The sequence below is a fragment of the Canis lupus genome, chromosome 11, assembly GCF_048164855.1.
Source record: "Canis lupus baileyi chromosome 11, mCanLup2.hap1, whole genome shotgun sequence".
Lineage (NCBI taxonomy): Eukaryota > Metazoa > Chordata > Mammalia > Carnivora > Canidae > Canis > Canis lupus.
This window is the reverse complement of record NC_132848.1, coordinates 44,065,556-44,080,943: the sequence shown is the minus strand read 5'-3', so window position 1 is coordinate 44,080,943 and position 15,388 is coordinate 44,065,556. Positions and strand designations below refer to the sequence as shown.

General features: G+C 38.8%; 1 pseudogene; it reads left to right on the top strand.

The window, feature by feature from the left end:
• Positions 1-3,454: 3,454 nt before the first annotated feature.
• Positions 3,455-3,847, top strand: LOC140642281 (small ribosomal subunit protein eS12-like; annotated as a pseudogene).
• Positions 3,848-15,388: the final 11,541 nt, after the last annotated feature.

The following is a 15,388-nucleotide window of genomic DNA, read 5'->3' as shown; positions in this document are numbered from 1 at the left end:
TCTCATTTGACCCCCATGAGAGCCCTCAAAGGAGGGGACTTCCCCTGGCCCAGTGTATTTATGAGGGAATGGAGTCCCAGTGAGGTTAGAAACAAGAAAATGAAAATAAAGCATGCCAAAACTTATGGGATGCAGCAAAAAGAGTGCTCAGAAGGAAATTTATAGCAGTAAATGCCTATATTTAAAAAAGAGAGAGAGAGAAAGGTCTCAAATCAATGGCTTAACTCTGCACCTCAACATGATAAAGGCCATATGGGAAAACCCCACAACCCATCATACCCAATGGTAAAATAGTGAAAGTATTTCCCCTAAGATCAGAAACAAAACAAGGATGCTCACTTTCATCACTATCATTCAGTATCATGCAGCAAGCCCTACTAGCCAGAATAATTAGGCAAGACAAAGAAATAAAAGATATTCAAATTAGAAAAGAAGTAAAATTATCTTTGTTCTAAGATGACACGATCTTAAATGTAGAAAACTCTAAAGATACAGAAAACTTTAAGTGCAAAGAAACAAATTCAGCAAAATTGCAGGACATACCATCAACACTCGAAAGTCAGTTTTATTTCCTTTTGCTGGTAATAAATAATTATGACAGAAAACTTAAAAACAATTCCATTTACAATAACACAAAAAAGAATAAGACACTAGGAATTAGTTTAACCAAGGAGGTGAAAGACTTGTACATTGAAAACTATGGAACATAGCTGAAATGAATTAAAAGAGATCTAAATAAAAGGAAAGACATTTCTTTTTTTTTTTTTATTTTTTTTATTTTTTATTTTTTTTAGGAAAGACATTTCTTGTCCATGAATTAGAAGACTTAGTATTAACTAAGTCTTAATATGGGTGGCACTACCCAAAGTTCAGTGCATTCTCTATCATAACCCCAACAGTGTGTCTGTGTGTATATATTTACTTATTTTTTGCAGAAATGGAAAAGTTGGTTCTAAATTCATATGGAATTTCAAGAGCTCTGAGTAGCCAAAACAACTTGAAAGAGAACAAAGTTGGAAAACTTAATACTTCCTAAAGTCAAAATGTACTACAAAGCTATGATTTTCAAAACTGTGTAATTGGGACTGGCATAAGGATACACCTAGATCAAATGAATAGAATTGAAAATATAGAAATACCTCTTATTTTGGTCCTTTGATATTCAACAAGGACCATTCAGTGAAGGAAAATGTAGTTTTTTCAACAAATGGTGCCAGGAAGATTGACTATCCACATGCAAAAGAATCAGTTGGAACCTTCCTTTAGACTATATACAAAAACTAATTCAGTGGGGCACCTGGGTGGCTCAGTTGGTTAAGCACCTGCCTTCAGCTCAGGTCATGATCCCAGAATCCTGGGATCAAGCCCTGCATCAGGCTCCCTACTCAGTGAAGAGCTTGATTCTCCCTCTCCCTCTACTGCTTGTGCCCTCTGTCTGTCAAATAAGTAAATAAAATCTTTTAAAAAATTAACTCAGAATGGATCAAAGACCTAAATTTAAGAGCTTAAACCATCAAACTCTTAAACTAGGAATAAATCTTCCTTGGATTTGGCAATGGTTTCTTAAGTATGACACCAAAGTAACAGGCAGGGGTGCTTGGCTGGCTCAGCTAGTAGAGTATGTGATTCTTGATCATGAATTTAAGTCCCACCTTGGGTGTGGAGCTACTTAAAATAAAAACAAAAAACCAAAAGCATGGGGAACAAAAGAAAAAAATCAGATAAATTGGACATCACGAAAATTAAAAACTTTTGTGCATCAAAGAACACTATTAATAATGAAAAAAGACAAGAAGAAAAGCAATGGAATGATAGTAAATATTTACAAAGTATATATGTGATGAGAATTCAATATCCAGAATATATAAATAACTCCTACAACTAAAAAAAAAAAAAAAAAAAACCAATCAACCCATTTTTGAAATGGGCAAAAAAGGGGCACCTGGGTGGCTCAGTCAGTTAAGCATCTAACTCTTGATTGATTTTGGCTCAGTTTATGATCTCAGGGTCAGCAGATGGAACCCCAAGTTGGTTGGGCTCCACACCTAGCACAGAGTCTGCTTGTCCCTCTCCTTCTGCTTCTCCCCTTTCTCTCTCTGCTTGCACCATCTCCTCTCCAATCTCTCTCTCAAATAAATAAATAAAATCTTTTAAAATAATAAAATGGGCAAAAAAGATACTCAAATGACCAATGAACACATGAAAAGATGTTCAACATCATTATTCATTAGGGAAATGCAAATCAAACCCACAATGAGGGATCCCTGGGTGGCGCAGCGGTTTGGCGCCTGCCTTTGGCCCAGGGCGTGATCCTGGAGACCCGGGATCGAATCCCACATCGGGCTCCCGGTGCATGGAGCCTGCTTCTCCCTCTGCCTGTGTCTCTGCCTCTCTCTCTCTCTCTCTCTCTGTGACTATCATAAATAAATAAAAATTAAAAAAAAAAAAACCACAATGAGATACCACCTCAGATACCTATGGCTATAATAAAAACAAACAAAATCAGAAAATAACAAGTGTTGACAAAGATGTGGAAGGATTGTAACCCTTGTACATTACTGGTAGGAATATAAAATGGTGCAGCAGCTTTGGAAGACAGTTTGGTGGTTCCCTAAAAAGTTAAACATAGAATTACGTTATATAATTCCACTCCTGTATATATCTCAAAGAATTGAAAACAGGGACTCAGGTACTTGTTCATTAATGTTCATAGTAGCATTATTGATATTAGCCAAAAAGTGGAAAAAAAAACAAGTGTCCTTCAACAAATGGATGGATGTTTTATATTCAGGGTTCTCTAGAGAAACAATAGGAGATGATAGATAGATGACAGATAGATGGATACAGAGATACATAAATATAAAGGGATTTATTATAAGATATTGGCTTACATGATTATGGAGGCTGAGAAGTCCCATGGTCTACTATCTGTAAAGCTAAACACCCAGGAAAGCTGGTGGTATAGCTGAAAGATTTAAGAGCTAGAGAGCCAGTGGTATAGATTTCAGTTCAAATCTGAAGGCCTAAGAACTAGGAGTGCTAAGGGAAAGAGACCAATATCCCAACTTAATCAGTTAAGCAAATTCCTTCCATTGGCTTTCTGTTCTACAATGGCTCTCAACAGATTGGATGATGCCCACCTACACTGGGGAGGGCCATCTGCTTTATTCAGTCCATTAATCTAAATGTTAATCTACTCAAGAAACACCTTTACAGACACACCCAGATACAATGAGATACCTGGGCATCCGTGGCACAGTCAAATTGATACATATAACTAACCATTACAATAAGTAAACAAAATATAATATATACACGCAATGGATATTATTTAGCCACAGAAAGTAATGAAGTTCTGTTCTTTCCCTGCCATTGTGGAGTCACATGCACCTCTACATGTGCCATGTAGAGGACCAGGTGTACCAAGATTCAGCTCTACCCATAACCTACTGCCATGGCCAAGGAAAGCATTGCTACTTGGGGTGTAATGGATGTTTAATACTGCTTTATAAGAGGCACTGAAGAACACCCTCATCCACCATGGCCTAGCACGTGGAATTCAAAAAGCTGCCAAAGCCTTAGATAAGCACCAAGCCCATCTTTGTGTGTTTGCATCATCTGTGATGAGCCTATGTATGTCAGGTTGGTGGAGGCCCTTTGTGCTGAACACCAAATCAACCTAATTAAGGTTGATGACAACAAGAAACTAGAAGAATAAGTAGGCCTGTAAAACTGACAGAGTTAAAACCCCACAAAATTGTTGGTTGCAGTTGTGTGGTAGTTAATGTCTATGGCAGAGTCTCAGGCCGAGGATGTTATCAAGGAATACCTCCAATACAAAAAATGAATAAATTAAAAACTTGGTTTTTGTTTCTCAAAAAAAAAGTCATATAACATAAGTGAAACATGAAAATATTAGGCTAAGTAAAATAAGCAGATATAAAAGGACTAATATTATATATGATTCTACTCATATGAGATATCTAGATTAGGCAAATTCATAGAAAATAGATCAGAGGTTGTCATATGCTGGGTGGAGGTGGAATGGGGAGTTATTTCTTAGTGGGTACAGAGTTTCTATTTGGGGTAATGAGAAAAATTGGAACCAGATAGTACTAATGGTGTATATATAATTAATGATACTGAATTGGGGGCATCTTGGTGGCTCAATTGGTTAAGCATCTGCCTTTGGCTCGGGTCATGATCCCAGGGTCCAGGGATCAAGTCCCATATTGGGCTCCCTGCTCAGTGGTGAGTCTGCTTCTCTCCCTCCCTTCCCCCTACCTCCTGCTTGTGTTCTCTCTCTCTCTCACTCACTCTCAAATAAATAAATAACATTTATTTTATTTATTGTCTAAGGTTTGGCAGCTTTTCAAATTTCATGTTGCAAAAAAAAAAAAAAAAAATTCCATGTTGCAACCACATGATTTTACAAAGAGGGCTGAGCCGCAGACTTGGAAAGGGAACTCCATTTCCAAGTTTGTACTTTCTTGGATACTCTCCTTCAGCTCTTGGTGTCCTTTAACATTATCTCTACATCTTCATAGTTATTGTCCTATCATGGTTTAATAATTCTTTATATTGAACTTTCTCTGTTTAAATTATTTGTATAGTTTCTCATTGGGAATGACTGGTTGCAGACTGATACAAGTACTTACAAAATATATCAATGGTAAACATCATATTTAATGGTTAATGCTGAAAGTTTTCCCCTTTGAGATCAAGAACAAGACACGAATGCATGCTATCGCCCCTTCCATACCATACTGTACTAGTCACTGTAATATGATAAGAAAAAAAGGACATATGGATTGGGAAGAAAGAAAGGAAATTTTCATTATTCACAGATAGTAATGATAATGTACATTATAAAAGTCCAAATGATCTATTCATTATTAGAAGATATGTAATTAGCAAGATTACCAGATACAAAGTCAACATACAAAAATCAATGATATTTATATCATTTATATAATGATATAATTATATGTATAGTTATTAATATAATTTATTTCTAATATAATTATATAAGAAAAAGAAACTTTAAAAATACCATTAACAAAAACATAAAAATATTAAATACTTAGCAATGTGTAACAAAATGTGCAAAAAACTGTAAGACATTGTGAAAAATTGAAGAGATCTTAAAAAATGGATATACAAGTTTATGAAATCATAGACTCAATATTGTGAAGATGTCAATTCTTCCCCAAAACTGATGAGTAGATTCAAGACAATTATAATAAAAATTCTTACAAGTTTTTTGTTGTTGTTTGTATAGGAAACTGACAACCTTATTTTTAACATTTATATGGAAATGAAAAATTAAGAGCCAAGACACTTTGAAGGAGAAAAACAAGGAAGAAGACTTGTTCTATCAAATATCCAGACTGATTATAAAGGTTAAACAATTAAAATAGTATGGCACTGGCATAAACATAGAGAAGAATGGAACAGAATAGAGTCCCAGAACAGACAAACATGAAAAGTTTGTCACTGCAGAGAGTGGGTGAACCACACTATTAAAAATAGATTATGCTGAGGAAACTGGATATCCATGTGATAAAAAAAAAAAAGAAACTTGGTCCCCATTTCACTCCATATAAAAACCAATTTCAGATAAATTACAGATTTAAATGTGAAAAGCAAACAATAGTCAAAAAATTATTTTAATAATAATTTTTAAACTATAAGAAAAATAGGAAAATATCTTTATGACCTCAAGATAGGGGAATATTTCTTACACAGCTATAAAAACCACTAACCAAAGGAAAAGATTGATACACAGGGCTACATTAAAGTAAGAACTTCTGTTTATCAAAAAATGCTCTTCAACCAGTTTGTACCCAAAAGAATTCTACAAACTCCAAAATGAAAAATAGACAACTCAATGAACAAATGAGAAAAGAAACAAGAATAAGTATTCAATGAAAGAAAATATCCATGGTCCCAAAACATAGGAAATGGGGCCTACCTCATTAGTAATTAGAGAAATGAAAATTAAAACTACAATGAGATATCATTACACTGACTACATTACTCTAAATGTAAGGGTGGATGTGAAACACTGGAACCCTTGACTCCTGGGGATGGGGGATGTGTGTAAATTCCAATCACAAAATCGGGAGCTAGCTGGATTTCTCACTCATATTTCTCGCTAATCATTCCATGATTCAGAATTCACTCCGAGGTGGAATTCCTAACAAAAATACCGGCACATGGCCAGCCCCGGTGGCGCAGCGGTTTAGCGCCGCCTGCAGCCCGGGGTGTGATCCTGGAGACCTGGGATCGAGTCCCACATCAGGCTCCCTGCATGGAGCCTGCTTCTCCCTCTGCCTGTGACTCTGCCTCTCTCTCTCTCTCTCTGAATAAATAAAAAATAAAATCTTAAAAAAAAAAATACTGGCTCATGGGCACCAAAAGATATGCACAAGAATGTCCACAGCAGCACTGCTCAAACTAACTCCAACACTGGAAGCAACCCAAGTAGCCAACAATTGCAGAAGGGATAAAGAAATGATGTAGGCAGAGTGGGGCACAATGAGTAAAGGGAATCATAAGATACAAACTTTCAGTTATAAAATAAATAAATTGGGGCATCTAGGTGGCTCCATCAGTTAAACGTCTAACTCTTGATTTTGGCTTAGGTTATGATCTCAGGGTCATGAGATGGAGCCCTGCATCAGGCTCTATGCTCAGCAGGGAGGCTGCTTTCTAGCTCACTCTCCCTCTGTCTCTCCCACCACCCTCCCCATGCTCTCTCTCTCTAAAATAAAGAAATGTTTTAAATAAATAAATAAATAAAAAGTCATGGGGATGTAATGTACAGCATGCTAACTATAATAATACTGTATTGCACATTTGAAAGTTGCCAAGAGAGCAAATCTTAAAAGTCCTCATCAGAAAAAAAAAAAAAAAAGAAAAAGAATGTTTGTAGCTGTGTATGATGATGAATGTTAACTAGACTTGTGGTGATAATTTCACAATGTATTCAAATATCAAATCATTATGTTGTATATCTGAAACTAATAGAATGTTATATGCAAATTAGTCAATGATACCTTAATAAAAATAATAAAATTATTAATGAAATAATATACAACATTGAAAATGAATGCACTGTTGCTTCTTGCAATGGCATGAATTTCATAACATAATAATAAGTCAAAGAAGCCACAAACACACAATATATGTATAATCTATAATTCCATTTATATGAAGTTCAGAAAATGAGCAAAATGAAATTATAGTGTTTAACAGTACATGTTTAAGTGGTAAAAGTATAAAAAAAAGGCTAGGAAATTATTACTATGACCTTTAGGATAGTGCTTACTTTAGAAAAAGACAAAGTACCAGTGATCAAGATGGGTTGTGATGAGGACTTCAGGGTGTTGAAACATTCTAGTTTTTGACGCAAGTGGTCATCACTTAGAGGTTAACTCTGAGAATTCATTGAGCTGTATATTTTTTCATAAATGTCTGTAATATTTCATCTTTAAAGGCTTAAAAGAGGGGTGCCTGGGTGGCTCAGCTGGTTGAGCATCTGACTCTTGGTTTGGGCTCAGGTCCTGATCTCAGAGTTGTAGGATGGAGCCCCACATCCAGTTCCACACTTAGTGAGGAGTCTACTTCAGGATTCTCTCTCCCTTAGTCCCTCCCCCCACCCTGCTCTTGCGCATGCTGTCTCTCAAATAAATAAATAAATTTTTAAAAAAAATGTAAAGGGTTAAAAGAACAGATGACTGCCTGGCAGCACGGGGTACCCAGTAGATAGCACCACATTTTAGTAAGTCCTAAATGTAGCGACTTTTGCCGTGTATAGGAGCCTAGGAATGAGAGATACAGAGAAGGAGTATGGCAATGACCCAGGATCGGGACTGGTTTGTCAAGACTCTAGAAGGCTGGCAGGGCGGGGTGGGGAGAGGAAATCACATATCCTTGAAATTGCAGTCCCTGAAGCAGACATTCAGGCAGACATAAATTCAATTAGTCAAATGCCCCTAGGAGAATAGAAGGCCAAAGGACCAAAGATCATGGTGAGGGAGAAGGGTAAGTTCATAGACATGAGAGTCTGGAAGAAATAAAGGGTATTAGACACAGAAGGAGAGCTTCAGTGAACACTGCAGTAAAATGTAGTGTATTGATACCCTGTGCACAGAAACAAGGATCTTTTAGCCTAGCATTCATTCATTTATTCATTCATGTATTTATCGAATATCAGGAACCATTCTATGTGGCATAGAGAAAACAAGAAATTATAAGACAATTCTCTTTAGTTTTAAGTAAGATAAGACACACACTCATGAATGTTTAACTTATAGCTCAAGATTCCACTGCCTGAGGGATAATGCCCCAACTCACCCCTACACACAGCATACAAGCTCCACCCCAGTTTGGCCCTGCAAGTGGCATCTCCCATTGGTCTGCTTTTCCCCAGAGTAGCTCATTTTCACTGATCCTGTGACCATATGACAGGCACAGTTCTATGCACTTTATTTATTCTTACAATGACTTTAAGAGTTTGGTACCATTATTATCCACACTGTTCAGGTGAGGTAACGAGCTCAGAGAGGTTAAGTAACTTGTTCATGTTCACAAAAGCTTATAGGCAGTAGGGCCAGAATTCCAGATCTGGCTCCAGAGCATCCGCTCTCCACAACTACAAGTGACCCACAGATATCTTTTTTGTTCCCTGACAAGTCCAAACCCTTTCATGTCTCTGTAGCTTTGGATTTCTCCCTGTTGTCTTCCCTACAAATCCATCAAGAAGGCTGCCACTTCAGTGCAGCCTTCCATGGCCACCACCAGAGGGTGAATTTCTCCCTTCCTCCTCTATGGCCTCATCTTTCATGGGCCTCTCCTAACTCCTAACATGTCCCTACATGTCCTCAAGGGCAGGAACTTTGACTTGTCAATATGTCTTCTCCAGAATCTGACACACATGAGATCATAGGAAATGCTGAATTGGATCCAAAGAAAAATGTAAGTCTTAAATAAGTGGAGTCAATACTGAGAGTCATAAAAGTTAGAAGAGAGCCCTCTGGAGTCTGAGGTAGCCCAGGGAAGTCTTTGAAAGGAGTAGCCCCTAGCTAGACTGTAAGGGAAGAACAAAACCTGTAACACTGAGGATGATCAAGAGGGTGACCATGGTGGGAAAGAGTATGTGCATAGGCCTAGAGACTCCAATGCACAGGGTGTCCTTAGAAGTTGATCTTTAAACCAAACTTACCAGAGCACAGGCTGCAGGTAAAATAATCAGGGATCAAGAGGCAAGAATATCAAGCTCCCAATATAAATAGCTACCCTAGAAACTCAAGTTCTTCTTAAGTCAATCCAGAAAACAAGAATACTTCTGAGTACAAGACATTTGGAGAGGGAAGCCTAAGTGGCTTAGTGGTTGTGCGTCTGCCTTCAGCTCAGGGTGTGATCCTGAGGTCCTGGGATTGAGTCTCTCATCAGGCTCTTTGTGGGGAGCCTCTTCTCCCTCTGCCTGTGTCTCTGCCTCGCTCTGTGTCTCTCTCATAAATAATAATAATAATAATAATAATAATAATAATAATAATAAATAATCTTTTTTTTAAAAGACGGAGAAAAAATTAATCGGACTTAGAATTTTTTGATTCTATTGAATAATAGGGTACACCATTAACTGCAAGGTTGGAACTGCTCTGAATTTGCAACTGTTGTAAATAAATAAGTATCAGTATACAGAGATTTCACTGCATTTCTTTTGCAACAGGCCATCTGGGTTGTTGTCATCAATCAGGGCCTAGCCTGAGATCTAAATGATGCCCATCCATGCTAACCACAAGCTCCTCCCCAAGATTCTCCTAGTTGTGGTACAAACAGTCCTGCCATGTGCAGGCTCCTGTCAAGAAAGAGGCACTAACCATCCAAAAGGAAGGGCAGCCCCGGTGGCTTGGCACTTTAGCACCGCCTTCAGCCCAGGGTGTGATCCTGGAGACTGAGGATGGAGTCCCATGTCAGGTTCCCTGCATGGAGCCTGCTTCTCCCTCTGCCTGTGTCTCTGCCTCTCTCTCTCTCTCTCTCTCTCTCTCTGTCTCTCATGAATAAATAAGTAAAAATAAAATATTTTAAAAAAAACATCCAAAAGGAATATTTCTTGAGAGGGACAGAGGGTGGATTTCTATGTGGTCTCTTTTTGGGGGAGCCTGGAAAATATATGCCACCAGGTTTGGGTTAATGATAGAATGTCTTTGCAAACTAGACTGAATGGATTAGGAAGGTTGAGCTCTACTCTCTGGATTATATCTCCTATCCTGTTTGTTCTTCACTCTTTGCTCACCTTTCTTTTAAGTGAATGAGAGGAACATAAGGAACGTATAGATACTATTTTCAACACATGTTACAAAAGAAAAACTCTTCATTACTCTTCGTAAGACCCCAGGCCCATCAGAACTTCCTTAAAGTGTGTGAGAGAAGGCCCACCTGCCTGCCTATCACTTAAAGAAAATCAAATTTAGGTAGTTAAGGTTGTCGTCATGTGAGAAAATCTTTCCTTTTACTCCTACATATTTGCCTTAGATTCTTCACAAATAAAAACAACACAACATTTCATTGGCACTACTAAATCTACAAATTATCTTAATGATCTTGATCTCGTTTAAATTCATTTTGCAAATGGGCATTGTTCTTTGAGTTTTATTGATTTCCTAAGATCACCAAGTTACTAAGTCATAGTGCCAGGCCCGAGTCTAGGACTTCAGGGCCACAGAACATATAAATTTTTGCTGTATAATTTATACACTCCAATTTGGAGTTTTCTTATAACTTATAAGTGTTTTCTCATGATTCAAACTTACATTTTTATGTAATCTTATAGGGCTTGAGTTGAGTAGCAGCTGACTCATTGATATCATGTTACATTTTGCAGACTCTTAATTAAATATTTATTTCAATTTCAATATTTTATCCTCATGTTTAGGAGCCAATACACTTTTTTTTCCAGGTCTGAAATGTTGCCGTGGGTCCTTGAAAGGTCACGGGCCCCAGGCAACAAGCCAAGAATGCTTCATGACAGAAAGAGCCCTGTTCTGGCTGCTGTGCCACTCAGCGCCTAGCACAGGAGTGTGATGTGAGCACAGGGTTAGAAGCTGGAATACAGAAGGCAGGTAAAGGCGGCTATCACAGATTGAGCCGGTTGGAGCTGAAAGCGCAGAGTCTAGTCCATCTCTGGCCTTCTAGCAAGCTATGTGGACCTTCTCTGGATAATCTGCTGTCCGCATTCTGGAATAGGCTGTGCCCTTACATTAAATGATACTATTAATCCACAGAGGTAAGCAGCATCCAAAGAAACTTCAATGATCAAAAGAAGAGTTTATTCTATACACATATATTTTTTTGAGTTTATTCTATATATTAATAAGCTCTCCCTAAAACAAATCTCACAGGATTCAGGGATTCTGGTCTTGACTGACCTCATCACCAAAAAGCCCCAACCCCAGGAAGAGCTGGGATCAGAGAGGATCTCAACAAAGAGCAGAGAGCCCCTCCTTCTGTTGCCATGGGGACGTGGGGACTCCTTCCACCAACCAAACCTGGGATTAAAGCAATTCCTACTGAAACTCCTATTGGGTGGCCTTGCTTTGGAGGCAACATATTCCCAATAATCCTGAGTAAGTTGTTTTTGTAAAATGCATTTTTAAATGCACAGGCCAGGAAAATCTAACTACTTAAAGGCATACTGCCCAAATCCTTTTAGAAAGAAAGAAAGAAATCTTCAATACTGTAAGCAGTCACTCTTTAAGTTCTCTTTTTCAGATGTCCACATTTTGTGTTCCGCAGCGTTTTATTAAATTAGAACACATTACCACAGTACTTGCTAAAAACATATTACATCAGGCCTTGTAATTTAGAAAGAAAAATGAGTTGTTTGTGCCATGCCACCTTTCTTCAGTAATTGAAACAAATTTGAAGATGTGGAAAAACCTGGGGATTCAGGAGAAGCTCTTCACTCATCTATTCCTCTAGTTGCCATGGAGAACAACAGATTTAAAGGCACCTTTAAATAAAGCCAGCCCTAAGTCTAAACTTTACTTCACTTCTTGAGTGAGGAAGAACACTAAGGGGGTGGGAAACAAGTCTCTTTGCTGCTCTAAACAGCAAGTAATCTGAGGAACACACGAGTGAACCTTGTGTTTATTCAGAAGAGACATTCATATGGGAGACAGCAAGCAGTCCTGGAGCAGTGCACCCACCAGAACTTTCCAGGGCTTCCCTTTCATGCTCAGGATTGTTTCTGATCTGCAGAGCTATAGGCTTCTGAGAGCTGGTTCTCTCTCCATGTTCATCAGGCTTTATTTACCAAATATTCTGCTTCTTTGGACCCAGTGGTCCTAGAGCTCCCAAGAACATGGCCTGCCCTTTCTCACTGCCTACAAATAGCTTCCTTTGACCCATCTGTCCAACTTCCCCCTCTCCACCTTCCAATTTCTTCTAGAAACTCTCATTCCCTGGAAACCCCCTTCGTTCTCATTACCTTAACAAAAGAGGGGACTAGCTAATAATAATAATAATAGAGTTTATTATGCACCTATGAAGCACTTAACATAGATTATCTCATTTTATCTTCCAGCAACCTTGAGATAGATCCTATTTCTACCCCCATTTTACAGAAACCGAAATAGTCTTAGGAAGCACAAATGACTTGGCCACACAATTGGCAAGTAGCAGAATAAGAGTTCAACCCAGACTGTCCAACTCCAGAGTCTTGACTCATTTTGTCTATCTAATCATTCATTCATTTATCCAACCAGTATTTATTGAGCCCTCACTATATGCCATGCCTTGTTCAGTATAGATAGCAATGATGAAGCCCCTTTCTAAAATAGGGGCTGTGGAGAAAACATTTCAAGGAATAGAGCAGTGGTCTTCAAACTTGAGTGTGCATGAGCTCACCTGGGGGGCTTGTTGAATCACAAATTGCTGGGCCACATTCTCAGAGTTCCTTATCCAGCAGGTCTGGAGTAGGGCCCAGGAATTTGAATTCCTAACAAGCTCCCAGGTGAGGCTGATATTGCTGGTCTGGGACTGTGCTTGGAGAATCACTGAGGTAGGGAGTAACTGGGATTGGAGTGGGGAGTGGGAAAGCCTCTCTCAGGATGTGTGGCAGTTGAGCTGAGACCTGAATAAAGAAACAAGTAAACCACCAGAAGATATGACGAAGCAGAAGGTACCAAAAGTGCAAAGTCCTTAGGGCAGAAATGAACTCTGGGCATTGGAAGGACAAAAACGAAGATCTGCTGGGCATTGAATGAGGGAAAGAAGAGAGACAGACAAGAACCAGTTTCGACCCAAACAGTTCAGTTATTTCTTTTCCTCTTGCTCTGCTAAATGATGCTCTTTTTAACATGAAAATTAAAATGTCTTTAGTCAACAAAATAGTGACAATTAGTTGACTTGAAAAATAAAGATCCAGGGACGCATGGGTGGCTCAGCGCTTGAGTGTCTGCCTTTGGCTCAAGGCATGATCCCGGATTCTGGGAATCGAGTCCCACATCGGGCTCCTTGCATGGAGCCTGCTTCTCCTGCCTCTGCCCGTGTCTCTGTCTCTCTTTCTGTGTCTCTCATGAATAAATAAATAAAATCTTAAAAAAAAAAAAGATCCAATATAAGATTACTTTAAATGGCACCTCCTATGACACATTTAAAATATGAATTCAGTTCCATTTTAAATTGTAATTTTTCAAGCAAAAATAATCTATTGTGTTATATACAATGTATACTAATGTTGTATCTTATTTAATTATATATTTTTTAATCTGGGCAATCTGTCAAATCTGCAAGTTGTTGCAAAAATCAAAGACAGGATCCATGCCTTTTCTTTCCTCATTCTTCCACCTCTAGAGTTTTTCAAATACAAATATGCCTAGAAGTGAACTCCTATAACAGGCTCCCTGGAAAGGGACATGTATTAAGGAAAGTGTTCTCATCAGAATCCCTTGTCCACTCTGGTCCCTGAGGTGCAGGAGTGCCAACTGGGACAGGATGAGGTCTTGGCTTCTGTTGGATTCTCAGCCAGGGTGAGAATCTTTTACAGGAAAATTGGCTCCCTCTTTCTCTCAGCAGATACACTTGGAACTGCTTTTGCAGCAAGGTCTTTACTATCATTCTTTGCTTTAGATCTGTTCTAATGAAGCAGTGATGTTCTGCATGATTGGTAAAGATAGCCTGTTCATTTCATTTCTTAAAACACATAGGAGTGGGCAGCCTGGGTGGCTCAGCAGTTTAGCCACCTTCAGCCCAGGGTGTGATCCTGGAGACCCGAGATCGAGTCCCACGTCAGGCTCCCTTGCATAGAACCTGCTTCTCCCTCTGCCTGTGTCTCTGCCTCTCTCTCTCTGTCTCTCTGTATGTCTCTCATGAATAAATAAAATCTTAAAAAAAGAACACATAGGAGTGATCAAGCATTCTGAATTTCCTAAATATTGCACAGTTGATGCCTGGAGCATCCAGAAATTACTGTTGGTGAGTGTTGTGGGCTGAATAGTGTTCTCCAAAATTCATATATTGAAGTCCTAGCCCCTAGTACCTCAGAATGTGACTGTATTTAGAGACAGAGTCTTTAAAGAGACAATTAAGGCTAAATGAAGTCAGTGGGGTGGGCCCCATTCCAATATAATTAGGGTCCTCATAAGAAAAAGAGATTAGGAAACAGACATTTCAGACAGAGTGATGATCATCTACAAGCCAAGGGGGCTGGCCTCAGAAGAAATCAACCCTTATGACACCTTGCTTTAGAGTTCTGGCCTCAAGAATGATGAGGAAATAGATTGTTGTTTAAGCCACCCAGTCTGTGGTTCTTTGTCATGACAGCTCTAGCACACTAATATAGTGAGTGTTGGATCACAGCTGGTCCCATCTAAGCCACTAAGAGTTTGAAGAGTTGGATCTTCTGAGAACCAACACTATGTGTTTATAGAGATTCTTATAGAAACTTTGTTACTATAAGTAAGTAACAAAGTAAACTTTGTTTCATTCCATGCTTTAAAATTTTCCCTCTATAAAATAAAAATTAAGAAAACCAGGTCCCTTGGGGTGCTTGGATGGTTCAGTTGGTAGAAACTTTGACTCCTGATCTCAGGGTTATGAGTTCAAGCCCCAAATGAAGTGTGGAGGAGTAAAAGGAGGAGGAGGAGGAGTTACAACAAAATTCTAGGCAAAACCCTTGAAGAGTCCAGCTTGGGTCATCTGCTAATTTCTAAACAAATCATTGTAGCCAGGATGGTAGAGTACTCTGGGCCACATGCCCACCTCTGGGACTGAGAAATGAGTTGGGGGAAGTTGGCCCCATCCAAGCCACTAACAATATGGAGAGTTGGTTCTTCAGAGAGGTGCCAGGAAGAAAACAAGTAAACACATAAAACAT